The 18,318-nt window shown below is 45.5% G+C and overlaps 2 long non-coding RNA genes across 3 annotated transcripts; one reads left to right on the top strand and one right to left on the bottom strand.

The window, feature by feature from the left end:
* Positions 1-1,768: 1,768 nt before the first annotated feature.
* Positions 1,769-7,034, top strand: LOC109772269 (uncharacterized). Of its 2 annotated transcripts, none has more exons than XR_005757626.3 (3): positions 1,769-1,977; positions 4,418-6,502; positions 6,598-7,034. It is a non-coding gene; the product is annotated as an uncharacterized lncRNA (long non-coding RNA). The 2 variants fall into 2 exon arrangements; XR_006664331.2 differs by having other exon boundaries at positions 6,220-6,502.
* A 5,557-nt stretch (positions 7,035-12,591) lies between these two features.
* On the bottom strand, positions 12,592-13,323 carry LOC141022410 (uncharacterized). Its single transcript, XR_012183708.1, has 3 exons — positions 13,194-13,323; positions 12,891-13,111; positions 12,592-12,818 (listed from the first exon to the last, which is right to left on the bottom strand). It is a non-coding gene; the product is annotated as an uncharacterized lncRNA (long non-coding RNA).
* Between the last annotated feature and the right edge of the window lie 4,995 nt (positions 13,324-18,318).

Genomic DNA, 18,318 nt, shown 5'->3' on the forward strand with positions numbered 1-18,318 from the left:
TTCCGCATATTTTTCTTCTTTCCCAGGCGGCACCCAAGCTCTACTCCTATGAGTATCTCCTCTCGCGAGGGCCACAGGTGACGCTAGGCATCCATTCCTCCTCCTTTAAGCTTCTTCAAATCTGTCATGCTTAGACATGGTCCAACATGGAGGTCGAGTTGGAGCTCAGACCAGAAGTTTTTCGCCAACAACTTAGGGGTGATGGAGGAAAACTCCTCCTTCACCCCTAAGCTGTTGGTGCAGGTAGCATACTATCCTTTTTGGGCGGCACTAGATACCGGTCGTTTTAGAAAGAATGGTGTACCCTATGAGTCCTACAACTTAAGACATATTTTGACTTGCTATGACACAATTTTGAGTAAGGATTACTACATTAAAATGTAGTATATGTAACAAAAAATAGTTTACTAAGATTCATATTAAAAAAATTAATCACTTACAGTTACAAGTTTGTATCATATATAGCGAGCATGTTTTTATGATGTAATCATTTATCGAAGCATCATCTTTTCCTTCTTGGCTTGGAGATTGAGCCTCAGCGGCGGAGCTTAGTGCGTTGCTGGGGTTGTGGCCCCCCTAAGATTGGCACATGCAGGCTTAAATAATTTGAAGAAAATGATTAGATTATGAAGGTTTGTCTATTTAGCCCCCTCACTAGTCCATATATTCTGTTTGCCCCCCCCCACCCCCCCCCCCCACCCCCAAAGGAACTTGGTCAAGCTCCGCCACTGTTGAGCCTCATCTTAACAAAATAAGCCTTACATTCAACATGAAAGTGACACTAGTTTCTTTTTTGGTGTGGTACGTTTTTTATATTATTATTTTCAAAATTGAAAATTGACATGCAGTATCAAGGACATCCATGGTTTGCTTTTTCAAAATATTTGCAAAATGAGAAAAGTGTATTTTTGTCCCTCAAGTCTACAACAAGTAGACATTTGGCCCGTCATCTTTTCTCGGCTACATTTCGTCCTTCATGTTTTGATACCGGGAATGTTTCATCCAAAACCAGAGATAAATGATAAACTGCTAACGTGGCGTCAGTTTTCTGGTAAACCGCAAGACCATTCCACAAATAATAGATAAACTAAGGACTAAGGTGCCTCTCCCATGTGATTTATGTGAAAAACTGTAATCACTACCGCTGCAGACCTTGCTGCATTCGCACCGTTGCCTCAGGCAGCCGTGCCAATGGAACCACGCCGTGCCTCGGGCACGAGATTGGCCGATGGTTGTTGTGGCATACCAGAGAGTGCCTCCACCACCACACCCGGGATGAGGGCCATGGCTTTGCCATTGCAGGCAGAGCTCCGCGTGTAGTTGCCGCCAAGGTCGGGCCATTGCGCCCAAATCTTTGATAGACCCTCGCCATGTTGCGTGAGCTTGGAGGACTATTGGGGTAGTGAGCTTGTCGTCGCATCCCCCTATGCAACCGACACCCTTCTCGCTGTTTTCGCCATGTTCGTGACATCTCCTCTAAAGAACATTAACGTGGTGCTTGACGTCGTCTCCTAGCTCTGGCTCTCGGAGTGGTGCCACCTGCACGTCATCAACATAGATGGTGTGCCCCATTCCTTTTTCCGGGATCGGCGGCGGGTCAAAGACCGGCCTGGCCCTTTTATTCACGTGAGGTGCCTGGCCCGTGCCCGGCCGAAAATCCATGCCCACGGGCTGGCCCGTGAGGGATGGCCCATATGGCCAGGTCCGCTCCATTCCTTTGTCGCTCGTGCAGGCAGCTTTCGCGCTTTTCCTCTTTCTGCTCCGTCTCACCCGAACTCGGTCTGGTTGGACCAACTCGCGCTCCATCTCGAATAGCCCGTACATCGACACCGCGGCGGCGGAGCCATGGCTCTCGCCGGGCTCGCGGCGGCGGCGAGCGGAGCAGCTCGACGGCGAGCGCGCCCCCGCACCACCCGCAGGAGGGGGAGGCTACACGACGTCGGGATCCGCCGCGCCGCCGAGAGAGACTGCTGAAAGGTGCGTGGTTGTTACTGCTGCTGTCGTTCCTACTTCCTAGCGGTCAGATTGCGCACAGTAGCTTTTAATTTTCTCGGAACGAGGGGCGGGGGGAGGGTTGCGCCTTCGACACGACTGATGATTTGCTGCCCGGCGTGTCACATGAAGATTCGTAGAACAGCGATAGGGAAAAAGTATGTGCAGTGACCCTGTCTGCATTGCAGGATTCAGGGAAATTGACAGTTGTATGCAAAGGTTAATTTGTTAACAAATTGGAGTGTGAGTCTGGTTAAGAAATCCTTTTTGAAACAACATCCCGTGACCGCGATGCTATTTCTAACGCGGTTGTCGTTAGCGAAAGTTCGTATGTGTCAAACCAACCATTTGACATTAGCAGCATTGGCTTCAGGTGAGGTGAATCGTCCATTAACTTGTGAAGCACTTCGCCTTGCTGGACGAAAGCACGCGGAAGCTTTCTACCGGCCTCGATGGCTCGTTCTTCCCGCTGCCAAGATCTGCATCATTCAGTGTATGGATGGGATAACATTCTTTTAAGCCGCCGCTTACCTAAAAGGGTGCCGGGACGTAAGGTTTTAGTTGACTGCTTTGCATTACAGGAATGCTTGCGAAGCTCGCTCAAACTTGAACATATCAACAGCTTGGTAGTATTAAATGACTGACTAATGAATTTCTCAGCGTTTCATTTGGATTTAAGATTATCTCAATCTCGTTTAGCATCGTGTGCATGTGTGTGTTGTCACCAAGCTATTTAAAACTTCTAGAATGCTGGAGGTTATTGTACTGTACCTTCTCGTTTGCCCGATCATGGGAAGTTAGTGATGGTTGTGTACAAGAAAAGAAGTTTAACTAACATAGCGAAGATGCAGTGGTATCAATATGGAACCATTATTTGTTGCTAGTGATGAGACATACTAATGACCGGTGAAAGGTAGCTTCTACCTTCCGCATCTTGTTTATATTTATCCGAAGACTGCTAGCAGGTTGCATACTTAGAAGATATGTTCACATTGCCGTATCCATACTGATCCGCGCTGTGTTTCTGGAGTTACCTGACGAACAACGACACTTACATATATTATAGCTGGAAGCTTCATATATAATACTTTTACTTAATCCAACGTGATGCTGTCACGAAGAAGGACATTTTCATTTGTGGAGGGCAAAAATGGAATATCATGATAGGCAAGTGAACAAGTGATCATAATGTTTCTTATTTTGGTCTTATCTACAACAGATTATCCAGCAGTTGGTGTTGTAAAGGTGTACATCGTATGTACCAACGCATATCACTGCTATATAGCATAATCTCCAATGCTTCCAGCCTCCTACAGCATTTGCAAATTATCCTGCAGATCACAATTTTCTGTTACATCATACAGCAAAGATAATAGAATAATAGTTTTTATTTTTTAACAAGTCTGGGCATGTCGAGCTAAGTCCTGCAAATCGATGGATGTATTCTTTGTGTAAACAAGAAAAAAGTCCTCCCTCAACTGATAAAGAACAAAATTTAAGGTTTTGCATGCTAATTAGTATTACAATCCCTGAACGATCATAGTCTCTATGAACACACATATGCATAACCTCATATTTACTGCCACTGTGTCTGGGAGAGGCTGCTGTATTGACATGTTGAATATTGTTGAAATCTTTAGAGACTTTTCCAGTAATTTGTTTGTTGTGCGTTGGCGCTCATGATTTTTTTTTTTCTTGAAATATCTGTGGTAGATCCTCAATAGTGTGCAGTTTGCTGATTTCGAACAAGGAAAAAACATATCGTACCAAAGCAGCCTCTCCTCTTGAGGGTGATACTTGCCTTGCCCTTGGTACTAGTGGTTGTCGTACCCCTTTTGAGTTTGTTCACGTTGGTGGCCTAATAATTGATTGGCCAACTAAATCACTATTATATCTTCAGCTTCATGGTTACTGTCCACTAACACGTTATGAACGTTTGGTTTTCCGAAGGAGTAGTCTGGTTTGTCTAGAGAGTGAGGCACAGGCTTACAACAGCATTCACATTCATTTCCTAATGAGGTAAGCCTGTCAATGTTCTCTGTTGGTTGGATTCGTTTGCTTTATGCACCATTGATCAATTCGAATGTCAAAGAAGCAAGAACAGTGTTCTTTCCCTGACAAATTAATGCTCATCTTAGTTTAACTGTGTACTACAAGAAAGCAGTAAGGTTAACAAGGGTTGGTGGATTGAAATTTTAACTACAAACTGATAAGGTCCTATGAACCTTGGTGGAGAGCAGAGGTTCTTCATCTAGGTTCTACATGGCAGTATTTAGTTGGTCACGTTTTTTATCATGTACAATTTTTATGTGATTCTAGCACCAAGATATAAAATTGTGTTGTTGGATTATGCTCCAAAATCCCAGTTTCAGATAAGAAATGCTCATCATGTGATAATTCACCTACATTCTTGGATTTTTGTCAGATTCATTCTAGCTAGGCTCAGCAAGATGATGTTGGTTTGACGGGATACAACAGCCTACAAAACTTCTCCTCAAAAAGCAATGTGATTAATGCTTTTTGTGTCATGTGCGCATTTGTTGATTGTTGTATTGCAAATGAAGTCAAGCCTTCCTTTGCGCTGTACTTCTCCCAAGGTTCACATCATTAACCAACTTTGTACTCCTAGTAAAGGTTTGCCTTTTGTTATGCTCGCCGGTTTGCTGCAATAATGCATGGGATTAGTTATGTTTATTGTGAAATGGCTTTATCTGATGGAAATGAAGTCTAATTGTGAAACACTTAATGTTTGAAATTACATGTCAGTCATGTTTTTAACTACATCATTATGAATCCGATTGTGTGAGAAACTCATACAGTGAAAATAGATAGGAAAGTTCTTTTGTTGTCAGTGACTTGCCTGTACCAAAATGTGGATTGATTCATAAGTAGAAAATAATGATACTAAGCTCTGCCCCTGTTGATGTGCTCTTTGAAGTTGAAGAGATCAATCCTACGTCATGGATGCGTGAGAGAGATTGACCCGCAACTACTCTCTGTGACCAATTGATAGAATCACGTCAATGCCAAACGGAGTCTTACTGATAAAGTTATCAAATTATTCAACGTCATCACCCAAACAACGACCAAATTAAAGTAGCCGTTTACATCAAAGTTGTTTGTAAGAAACTTGGGCACGCAATCGCTTGTTGTCGGCATCCTTACCCCACTGCCAAGATTTGTTAGCTAAGCATTCATCTACTCACAGTAGACCTAACAGAGATATATAATTGCATAATTCCTGTTGGCTGCACACTGGGAGGTTTGAAATACAAGTACCTGGATTTCTTGTAGATAAGAGCATTCCACAGGAGTAGCTTTCATGGTCATAGAAAATAGATACTGAACTTCCATCCTACCCGTATGCACTGTGCATGGTTTATGTCCTTTCACTTTCATTTTAATCATTCAAGGAAAACATGAAATCTTTTTTTTTCGACATCTGCAAGGCTGATATTGCTTACTCAATATGGGTATTTGTAGCAGCATAACTGGATAAGTGATGTATACGCCTTGTGTAGCACTCGTAGCAATGATGCAGTCCAGTAATGCTGGGGGGCATAAATCAATTTATTTTTTGTTATTCAATGGTACATCAACCTACGGACATCAATGGATATTTTGTGGCATACATAAACCTATGGACAATAATTGATGTGTTTGTGGAATTATAGGTGGTAGATATCTTTGTTGACTTGGAGATTAGACGGGGAGGAAGAGAAGACTAAAGAAAATACTTAGAATTATGCCTTGGCATATCTCTCATTTAAAGCTGTAGACAGAAACGGAATGTTATGTCTTCAGAACCTAAATGTTTGGATCTTATCTGCTGCTATTAAGTGTCTTTTTCAGCTCATGTGTTATCTAATAAGCATGGAGCCTTTTTATTTCATGCTTATGGATAAACAGATCCTCAGGCATAGTCATGAATCAAATGGATAAACAATAATATTTTTTATTTCACTTAGAATATGCTATCTTTTTCTATGTTCATTTGATCAAAAGCATCATCTTGTACAATTCAACTTTTATCCCAAAAGCATGATGCAACATTTCTTTTGTCAGCGGTGGAGAAAAGTTGGGCATCCGTCAGCATTTTCTTGATTCTCGCGAACATTTGCTCTTATTCACTACATGAGTTATGAGATTGAAAGTTGATTGGCTCACTGTTTTGTTTGAAATGTGTAATTGACTGCATTTTTGGATGACTTGTTATTTTTCCAACAGGGAACAGTTCGACCAGAAAGTTTTGACAGATGCAAATTCCTTGATGCCTTAGACATCAGCATTCTATCTTTCACAGTCTTGACATAGATTCTGCAGTTGTAGCAAAGAAATCTCTGTTTCGCTTGCTGGTTGGTCCACTTTTTAGGTGTTCTTAGGTAGGAAAAACATGCCAGTATGGAATTGTGATATTTGTTAGAGAACAGGTCAACAGCAACAATAACGTCGTCTCTGTCTGTTAAGGAACAATGCCAAGAGGCACACTGCAAACAAGGATACAGTTCAGGTCTGTTGTTCTTTCTTTTCCCCCACTCCATCCCCACTGCATTCATTCTTGGACAAAGCTTAACCCTTCATGTGTTTCTTTCATCTTTTGGGCAGGAAAAACATCTCTGCACCAACCAGGAGACTATCAGTGGGAGCAGTGTCCAGAAAGGCGGCCGCTTATGGCCCCGCGGCATATAGGCTCCAGACGACACACTCTCGTCTCGCTCCCTGGTCGCTGGTCGATTTATCCCGCATAATCGGTGATTTTGGTGCTGGTCTGTGGTGTCACAAATGTCTGGCGCCTTACTGAACACTGCGTGCAGTGAGGGAGAAGTTATGTTCTCAAACGTCCGGTGCAGAGACCTGAGTGTTTCCATCTACAAGCTTGCTTTTCTTCGAGATTCCTTCTGTACTGCACATTTTTGTTAGTGTTCTAGCGTGTGTGTGTGTGTTTGAAAATTCATGTACATTTTACCTGTATTTTTACTGACAAGGTCTGTCACCTGTGGCAAAAATCACATATTTGACCTGAGAGCGAAATCAAATCATAAACTGACCTGCTCTCGAAAAAATTTCACAATGGTGACCCTTTCATGTGGCGCCTGACAGCTAGGCGTCGCACACTACTGTGCAGCGCCTCGGCCTTAGGCGTCGCACCTCCTGCCAGCGTGACAGCCCTGGTCCAGTTGCGGCCCCACAGACAGCAGTGCAGCGTCTAAGGCCTAGGCGCTACACTTGTAATGTGCAGCGCCCGTCTCTTAGGCGCTGCACAGTCTGTGTTCCACTTAGGCTGGCCCCACCCTCTCTCCCCTCCCACCCCCACCCCACCCAAACCCTTAGACTTGCGCCCCTCCTCTCTTCCCCTCTCCCCCCTCTCAAATCCTTCTCAAATCTTGCAAATCCGGAGTATTTGACCGTGGATTTCGAAGCCAACCCCTCCCTTAAGGTAATCTCCTCCGATCCCCTCGTTTTCATCCATAGGAATTGTCACATTTGCTCAAATCTTGCTACTTTGGGGAAACCCTAGTTTTGGCTTGGATTTGCAAATTTGTGTTGAATCATGTTATGTTTCTTTGCTAATTTGGTATGGTTAGGCTTTCATAGTATGCTAGGGTTAGGGTTATGTGTGTTTGATGTTGGTGTTAGGGTTATGCTATGGTTAGGGTTGTGGTAATTGTTATGTGGGGTTATGGTTATTAATTCATACATATGTTATGGCATATGTATTTTGTGCAAATATTTTTGTTAAGTACTTACTTGATATATGTGTGTTTTTGATTATTATAGGGATGGGGAGAACATTTGTTTATGTTCATCATGTGGATAAAGAGGCCTTTTTGAAAGGCAATGTTGAGCCGGACCCGGATGAGCTTGACATGATGTTTGAGAGTAGTCCTAGCTATGCGGAGCTCTTGGACCAAGTGAGGAAGGATTTGAATTGGATGGACCCAAGTGACGTTGTTGAGTTCGAGGGAAGGCATAATGTTGGTTTTGGAATGCACATCCGTTGGAAGACAATGTGTGTGAACTCCGAGCAATGTTGGGTTGCATACAAGGGGACGGTTGCCGAATCTCTAGACAAGGCTCTTGAGTTATTTGCCTCCAAGAAGGTTGAGTCTACTTTGAATTTGGACTTGAACCGGAACCCTTCCCCGTTGGTTGCTAGCACTCCCCCACCCATTAACCAAGATCAAATGAGTGAACCTCATTTCACGCAACAAGATTGGCCAACATTGAGCCCGACTCCAAACAACCAAAATGAAGCTTTCGAAGAGGAGAATGATGAGTACGAGGAGGATGACAACGAAGTTGATCTCCATGACAACAATGTGGGTGATCTCGACCAATATCATGTGCAAGAGACAATGGACCAATCCATCCCTTTTTCCCGTGCATATGCATCGGACTCGGATGACGATGGTCCCGGTGAAGAAGTTGATGAGGAGGGGTTCATGCCGAAGGAGGCCCAAGCATTCAAGAAGGTATTCGGCCGGATCACAAGACACCATTGTTCAAGGATCTTAGTCTCGCGGATGAAGCCGTTGTGGATGGTGGCAAATGCATATCTCTTGGAGCTAGGCCAAGTTCTCACTGTGATTTGGAAGACGGCAAGAACGGGATATATCCCGGTTGCGAGTTTCAATCCTTCTTGGAATTGAAGATGTGGCTCGGTAACTACTCGGTTACACATTATCGTCCACATAAAGTGGCCAACTCGAACGTCAATGTGCGTTACACGGTCAAATGTGAAGTGCCAAGATGTCCATGGATTGTGCGTGCAAGGCCATGGAAAGGAGGTCCCACTTGGCGCATAGTGAGTTGTCTACCAACTCACATGTGCCGGCACAAGAATGCGGATGGCGAGCTTGTGTACCAACAACACAGACAACTCACGTCCGAGTTCATTGCTTACAGGTTATCCAACCAAATATCCACACTTCCAATAATGACCATCAAGAGTGTCATTGACCTTGTGAAAGCCATTTTTCATTACAAGGTAAAGTACGGCAAGGCATGGAAGGCGAAGCAAGCCGCATTCAAGATGTTGTATGGCAATTGGGAGGAAGCATACAACCGACTCCCTAGGTTGTTGTTAGCTATGGCCGCCACAAACCCAGGCATGGTTCACGTGGTTGAGCCTCATGGGCACCAAACATTGATCCATAACGGGAGGACCGTCCGAGTATTTGGCCGTGCATTTTGGGCCTTTGAGCAATGCGTGAGGGCTTTTGAGCATTGTCGGCCCGTCATCGCCATTGATGGCACGTTCTTGACCGGACAATACAAGGGCACTTTATTGGTTGCAATAGCAAGTGATGCCAATAACCGGGTGTTGCCTTTGGCTTTCGCTTTGGTTGAGGTGGAGAACAATGATAACTGGGAGTGGTTCTTGCATCAATTGAGAACAAGGGTATTACCGGCTGAAAGGGAAATTTGTGTCATATCGGATCGCCATCCAGGAATTCTAAACGCGGTGGTGGTTGACATTCCCGGACATACAAAGTTGCACCATCGATGGTGCATGAGGCACTTTTGTGCAAACTTCTATAGGGCATGTGGTATCAAGGAGTTGGCCGATGATCTTCAAGATTGTTGTCTCGCTTTCACCAACAAGCGGTTTGCCACATTGTTCAATGCATTGCTCAGACACAAGAAACTTGACCCCGGTGGTCTTGAATTTCTCAATAGGAACATTGTCGAAAGGAATATGTGGGCACGTGCTTTCGATGAAGATGGCCGGAGGTACGGTCAAATGACAAGCAATATGGCAGAATGCTTCAATAAGGTGCTCAAGGGTGTACGTGCATTACCCGTGACGGCAATAGTTCAATACACATTTGATAAGATGAATGGATACTTTTTAAAGTACTCAATGGAGACGGATAAGCAGATTGCTGGTGAGAACAAGGATAAGCACAAGTACTATTTCCCACCAAAGGTTGAAGAATGGTTGGACTTTCAATCACGAAAGGCAGACTCCCAAGAAGCTGTACTATATGACGACAACAAGTGGAAGTATGAGGTGAAAGAGCCTGGAGGAACCACAAATGATGGCCACCAACATGGAGGCCTCGCTTTCAAGGTCTTGGATTTGCAAATTTGTGTTGAATCATGTTATGTTTCTTTGCTAATTTGGTATGGTTAGGCTTTCATAGTATGCTAGGGTTAGGGTTATGTGTGTTTGATGTTGGTGTTAGGGTTATGCTATGGTTAGGGTTGTGGTTATTGTTAAGTGGGGGTTAGGGTTAACCAAGAATTCTCGGTTTTGTAGGCATGGCTTCATCCGGTTCCATGACGAGGCCACCGTGTGCTAACCAAGAAGACATGCCGAACAAGTGGGAGGACGCATCTTTGGACAAGGTGAAGGAGAAAGATGTCAACATCCCGCCATGTTGGTGTGGAGATGTTTGCAAGGTGAAGGTGTCCACCGACCGAAAGAAATCATGGACGGAAGGGCGGAGATATTTTGTATGCCCGAACTATGCTTATGATCGTGCACTTCCAACTAACGCCTATGACCAACCACCGGTAAGCTCGAGAAGTAAAATGTTACTCTCAAATGTGTGTCAACACTAACAAAAATTTTGTATGCAGTCACCGCCTCCTCTATGCAAGTTTCACGTGGATAGATCTTGGAGTGCCAGAAGATGTCAAAAAGGACCAATACCAAGATTGTCTTAGGCGGCAACGGCGGTTCGAAGAATCGTTTCGAAGAGGCTTGGAGGAAGAGCGTCGTCAGAAGGAGAGGATGGAGCGGAAGAAACAAGAGGAGGAGAGGGCACGCCAAGCGAAACTTGCTTGTGAGGAGGAGAGGGCAAGAAAGCTTGCAAAGGCTCGCGAGGCGCAAGAGGAGGACTCGGCACGTGACAAGAAGGGGAAATGGCCTCGCTCTACTCAGTAGGGACTTCGCTTCGGTGCATTCGTCGTCAGCTATCTTCTAATGAATGTGTTGTGAACTTGTGAGGGCATGTGAGATGTTGGTGAACTATCTTCTAGGGCAAGCTGCCATTTGTCATTTGTAATGAATGTGTCGTGAACCATGTCGTAGTAATGTTTGAATTGTCTTAAGTTATGAACTCATCGGCATAAAATTTATGTTTGTTCAAATTGCTGTGATGCTGCAGTCATTGTAAGTATTATGATGTTCCGGTGAAATGAACGTGCTGTAAACTCCGTTTTTCCAGTAAACAGCCGTGCAGCGCCCAGAAGACAGGCGCTGCACTATACTGTGCAGCGCCCAAGGGATAGGCGTCACACAGTATAGTGCAGCGCCTGGGCGCTGCACTCTGACTTAGTAATTTTCGTGGATGGTCAGTGCTGCAAGCCTTCTGTGGCTCTCTGGATAGCCATGGCCAGTTGCGCAGCACCTATGACACGGGCGCTGCACTGTATGGTGCAGCGCCTAAGTGTTGGGCGCTGCACAGTACAGTGCAGCGCCTGGCTGTTGGGCGCTGCAGTGCTGTTAACTGCAAAACTGCAGAAACAGATGCCATTTTGGCCTCATGCAGCACTCACATAACTTGCTTGAACATCACTAAAATTACTATAAACTGCACATACTGAACAAAGACAACTAATAACTTGAACATCACATCATTTAGGACAATTCAACATTACTACTAGTTCGCAAACACAAATACCACACTACTAAGAGTTCACCAACATATAACATAACCTCACAAGTTCATCGACATAATGAAACGGCTACAAGAGCACTAACAAACACAAGCACTAATGCCTTCCGCGCGTGTTCCTGGTGCCACGCCTGCACACAATCTTCTTCTTCCTGGGTGGACGAGCCTCCTCTTCCTGCACTTCCTCCTCCGCCTCCGCCTCCGCCTCATCATCCAACCTAGCCATCCGCGAGGTCCCTACGACCACCTTTGGGTTGCCTCTGTTGTCAAAGTCGGTGGGCGTGTACCGGCGTATGGGCTGCCTAGGCTTCAACATATATGCGGACCGAACTTGAGAGTCCGCCAAAGTCATGTCATCATCAAGCCCATGGCCCTATCACACAATCAAACAATATGGTGAAGACCGGCGTCGTAATCAAGTGAGGTGAGGGACTAAAGGATTAGTCATACCTCTTGGGTGACCGCACCCTCATCATCCAGATAAGCATATGAGGAACTCACATCGTCCCCCTGATGGTGAGATGAGGGGTCTGATGGTGTACCAGACCTAGAGGCAGATGGTTCATCAAATTCGGGATCACGGCAACCGAGAAGATTCGATAACCGCCTTAACTTCTTGGCCTGACGTTGTAACATGAACAAGTGTGGAAGATATCAAACTCCGCAACATAGACTGGCTCTCATAGTGAATGCGATATGTACCTTGAGGAATGCTCGTAGTGAACCATCATCATTGTCTTTTCCAACCGGTGTTTTCTCCAGAATAGACTGGCTCTCATCAGCTGCTTTCTTGATCTCGGTGCGCTGCGGATGAGAAAGAATGAACACGTTAGCCATTCAAACATGTGTAATACGGCCAACGGGAAAGTAAAGAAGGAACACTTTACCACATAGTTAATCACCGGAACATCAGGGACTCCTTGCCCTACCCTGACATCTCTGTTGTACTTCCCCTTTGATAGATCCTCAAAGTTTACGGGTTCTTCAAGAATATCCTCATTATATGCCGACGGGCATATCTCAACTCGAGTATTTCCAAGAAGCCATCGTATGTAGTTATCAAAAGCAAGTGGGTTATGCTCACGAAGCTGGGCGCGTGCACTGCTACGAGCTTGCTCCACGCAAAGCTGGAAGCGGGTAACATACGAAGCATGATGCTTGTCCCAGTCCTTTATCTTCCGCTGCCTTCTCCTGTCCAACCTGCATGGTACAATACCAAACATTAGCAAAATCAAGAAGGACTGACGATGCTTAGTCAATACGCTCTCTTACCTATGAAGTGCTTTGTCCGTATCCACCCATTCCGGTGGGTGAGGCTGGAACAGACCAAACTGACGAAACACGCGATGTGGCAAATGAAACTCAACAGCCCAGTTGCATATCAGTGGGCACCGCATAAGCCAGAGATCCCTATCCCGCAAGCACATCGGGTTGATGGAAAACTCCGGGGTGTACCCAAGTCTGTCATCGGCGCCATATGGCTGCCATTCCACCTATGAAATAGGGCAACAATGCAAAATTGGTGACTTTTTTTCAGGCGAGCATGAGAAATGACTGAAGTAATGACCTTGTTACCTGCTCAGGCGTAATCGTGTCCAACTCGGCAATGTACTTTTGGTACATGAGATTGACATCGTTCGTCGTCTCGGAAACCACATCCCACTTGTAAGCCCAAGTGGGGCGCCGTAATTCGTCATCTTCATCTTCATACCAAGGATTAAACCTGACGCTCTTCGGGCGTCCAACAGGCAGACGCTCCCAGCTTCATACAGAAAGTAGAAGCATATTACCACCAATGACCGCACTATCTGTGATCCTGCAACACGCATCATCCAGCTGCATATGAAAGAAACAATGTTAAGTTGACAGCAAGCTTGCATTGGTAATGAAGAAATGAGTTGATAACAAAACAAACCAACTACCTGTCGGTACAAGTACGCAAGAGTCACTGAACCCCAGCTCCATTTGCTATCGAAGACGGTCAACGCCTTCAGCCACATCCATGGAGCATTCTTGCCTGTGGAGTCAGGAAACAAAGTCCTCGAGACAACGTACCACATATAGACACGAGCATGTGTCTGGATCACATCATCAGTGGCATCCGCAGGACACGTCGCAAAGTTATTTTGAATCCACGTGAAAGCAGATCCGGCTGCTTTCCTTTCCCTCTTCTTCTTCTTCTCTTCTCCCTCCTCTACATCAGCCTCAGCCTCGGTAGGAGCCATACCGATAAGAGCAATCATCTGCTCGCGCCACCCATCAGAATCGGTGCTCATACAGAGAGGCCTCCCGTCGATAGCAAGACCTGAAGGAAATATGCCCTAGAGGCAATAATAAAGTATTATATATTTCCTTATATCATGATAAATGTTTATTATTCATGCTAGAATTGTATTTAACCGGAAACATAATACAGTGTGAATACATAGACAAACAGAATGTCACTAGTATGCCTCTACTTGACTAGCTCGTTAATCAAACATGGTTATGTTTCCTAGCCATAGACATGAGTTGTCATTTGATTAATGAGATCACCTCATTAGAGAATGACGTGATTGACTTGACCCATTCCGTTAGCTTAGCACCCGATCGTTTAGTATGTTGCTACTGCTTTCTTCATGACTTATACATGTTCCTATGACTATGAGATTATGCAACTCCCGTTTACCGGAGGAACACTTTGTGTGCTACCAAACGTCACAACTAAATGGGTGATTATAAAGGTGCTCTACAGGTGTCTCCAAAGGTACTTGTTGGGTTGGCGTATTTCAAGATTAGGATTTGTCACTCCAATTGTCGGAGAGGTATCTCTGGGCCCACTCGGTAATGCATATCACTATAAGCCTTGCAAGCATTGTGACTAATGAGTTAGTTGCGGGATGATGTGTTACGGAACGAGTAAAGAGACTTGCCGGTAACGAGATTGAACTAGGTATCGAGATACCGACGATCAAATCTCGGGCAAGTAACATACCGGTGACAAAGGGAACAACGTATGTTGTTATGCGGTCTGACCGATAAAGATCTTCGTAGAATATGTGGGAGCCAATATGGGCATCCAGGTCCCGCTATTGGTTATTGACCGGAGACGTGTCTCGGTCATGTCTACATAGTTCTCGAACCCGAAGGGTCGGCACGCTTAACGTTACGATGACAGTTTTATTGAGTTTTGATGTACCGAAGGAGTTCAGAGTCCCGGATGAGATCGGGGATATGACGAGGAGTCTCGAAATGGTCGAGACGTAAAAATCGATATATTGGACGACTATATTCGGACTTCGGAAAGGTTCCGAGTGATTCGGGTATTTTTTCGGAGTACCGGAGAGTTACGGGAATTCGTATTGGGCCTTAATGGGCCATACGGGAAAGGAGGGAAAGACCTCAAAGGGTGGCCGCACCCCTCCCCATGGGCTAGTCCGAATTGGACTAGGGAGGGGGGGCGCCCCCTTCCTTCTTTCTCCTTCCCCCTTCCCTTCTCCTACTCCCACAGGGAAAGGAGGAGTCCTACTCCCGGTGGGAGTAGGACTCCCCCCTTTGGCGCGCCTCTCCCCTTGGCCGGCTGCCTTCCCCTTGCTCCTTTATATACGGGGGCAGGGGGGCACCCCAGAGACACAACAATTGATCTATTGATCTCTTAGCCGTGTGCGGTGCCCCCCTCCACCATATTACACCTCGATAATATCGTTGCGGAGCTTAGGCGAAGCCCTGCGTCGGTAGAACATCATAATCGTCACCACGCCGTCGTGCTAACGAAACTCTCCCTCAACACTCGGCTGGATCGGAGTTCGAGGGACGTCATCGAGCTGAACGTGTGTAGAACTCGGAGGTGCCGTACGTTCGGTACTTGATCGGTCGGATCGTGAAGACGTACGACTACATCAACCGCGTTGTGATAACGCTTCCGCTGTCGGTCTACGAGGGTACGTGGACAACACTCTCCCCTCTCGTTGCCATGCATCACCATGATCTTGCGTGTGCGTAGGAATTTTTTTGAAATTACTACGTTCCCCAACAGTGGCATCCGAGCCTGGTTTTATGCGTTGATGATATGCACGAGTATAACACAAGTGAGTTGTGGGCGATATAAGTCATACTGCTTACCAGCATGTCATACTTTGGTTCAGCGGTATTGTGAGATGAAGCGGCCCGGACCGACATTACGCGTACGCTTACGCGAGACTGGTTTCACCGTTCGGAGCAGTCGTTGCTTAAAGGTGACTGGCGGGTGTCTGTCTCTCTCACTTTAGTTGAACCGAGTGTGGCTACGCCCGGTCCTTGCGAAGGTTAAAACAGCACCAACTTGACAAACTATCGTTGTGGTTTTGATGCGTAGGTAAGAACGGTTCTTGCTAAGCCCGTAGCAGCCACGTAAAACATGCAACAACAAAGTAGAGGACGTCTAACTTGTTTTTGCAGGGCATGTTGTGATGTGATATGGTCAAGACATGATGTGATATAATGTGTTGTATGAGATGATCATGTTTTGTAACCGAGTTATCGGCAACTGGCAGGAGCCATATAGTTGTCGCTTTATTGTATGAGATGCAATCGCCATGTAATAGTTTTACTTTATCACTAAGCGGTAGCGATAGTCGTAAAAGCAATAAGTTGGCGAGACGACAACGATACTACGATGGAGATCAAGGTGTCGTGCCGGTGACGATGGTGATCATGACGGTGCTTCGGAGATGGAGATCACGAGCACGGTGCTTCGGGGATGGAGATCACAAGCACAAGATAATTATGGCCATATCATATCACTTATATTGATTGCATGTGATGTTAATCCTTTATGCATCTTATCTTGCTTTGATTGACGGTAGCATTATAAGATGATCCCTCACTAAAATTTCAAGATAAAAGTGTTCTCCCTGAGTATGCACCGTTGCGAAAGTTCTTCGTGCTGAGACACCACGTGATGATCGGGTGTGATAAGCTCTACGTTCAAATACAACGGGTGCAAAACAGTTGCACACGCGGAATACTCAGGTTAAACTTGACGAGCCTAGCATAGTACAGATATGGCCTCGGAACACAAAGACCGATAGGTCGAGCGTGAATCATATAGTAGATATGATCAACATAGTGATGTTCACCATTGAAACTACTCCATCTCACGTAATGATCGGACATGGTTTAGTTGATTTGGATCACGTAATCACTTAGATGATTAGAGGGATATCTATCTAAGTGGGAGTTCTTAAGTAATATGATTAATTGAACTTAAATTTATCATGAACTTAGTCCTGATAGTATTTTTGCAAATTATGTTTTAGATCAATAGCTCGCGTTGTTGCTTCCCTGTATTTATTTTTGATATGTTCCTAGAGAAAATTATGTTGAAAGATGTTAGTAGCAAAGATGCGGATTGGATCCGTGATCTGAGGATTATCCTCATTGCTGCACAGAAGAATTATGTCCTTGATGCACCGCTAGGTGACAGACCTATTGCAGGAGCAGATGCAGACGTTATGAACGTTTGGCTAGCTCAATATGATGACTACTTGATAGTTTAGTGCACCATGCTTAACGGCTTAGAATCGGGACTTCAAAGACGTTTTGAACGTCATGGACCATATGAGATGTTCCAGGAGTTGAAGTTAATATTTCAAGCAAATACCCGAGTTAAGAGATATGAAGTCTCCAACAAGTTCTATAGCTAAAAGATGGAGGAGAATCGCTCAACTAGTGAGCATGTGCTCAGATTTCTGGGTACTACAATCGCTTGAATCAAGTGGGAGTTTATCTTCCAGATAAAATAGTGATTGACAGAATTCTCTAGTCACCATCACCAAGTTAGTAGAACTTCGTGATGAACTATAGAATGCAAGGGATGATGAAAGTAATTCCCGAGCTCTTCGTGATGCTGAAATCGACGAAGGTAGAAATCAAGAAAAACATCAAGTGTTGATGGTTGACGAGACCACTAGTTTCAAGAAAAGGGCAAAGGGAAGAAGGGGAACTTCAAGAAGAACGGCAAGCAAGTTGCTGCTCAAGTGAAGAAGCCTAAGTCTGGTCCTAAGCCTGAGACTAAGTGCTTCTACTGCAAAGGGACTGGTCACTGGAAGCGGAACTACCCCAACTATTTGGTGGATAAGAAGGATGGCAAAGTGAACAAAGGTATATTAGATATACAGATTATTGATGTGTACTTTACTAGTGTTTATAGTGTTGGGAATCGTAGCATAATTTAAAATTTTTTTACGCTCACCAAGATGCATCTATGGAGTCTACTAGCAACGAGGGGAAAGGAGTGCATCTACATACCCTTGTAGATCGCGAGCGGAAGCGTTCCAATGAACGTGGATGACGGAGTCGTACTCGCCGTGATCCAAATCACCGATGACCGAGTGCCGAACGGACGGCACCTCCGCGTTCAACACACGTACGGTGCAGTGACGTCTCCTCCTTCTTGATCCAGCAAGGGGGAAGGAGAGGTTGATGGAGATCCAGCAGCACGACGGCGTGGTGGTGGATGTAGCGGGTCTCGGCAGGGCTTTGCCAAGCTTCTGCGAGAGAGAGAGAGAGAGAGGTGTTGCAGGGGAGGAGGGAGGCGCCCAAGGCTGTGTGTTGCTGCCCTCCCTCCCCCCTTTATATAGGCCCCCTGGGGGGGCGCCGGCCCAGGGAGATGGGATCTCCAAGGGGGGGCGGCGGCCAAAGGGGGCGAAGGGGTGCCTTGCCCCCCAAGGCAAGGGGGAAG

This window comes from Aegilops tauschii, chromosome 5 (assembly GCF_002575655.3).
Source record: "Aegilops tauschii subsp. strangulata cultivar AL8/78 chromosome 5, Aet v6.0, whole genome shotgun sequence".
NCBI lineage: Eukaryota > Viridiplantae > Streptophyta > Magnoliopsida > Poales > Poaceae > Aegilops > Aegilops tauschii.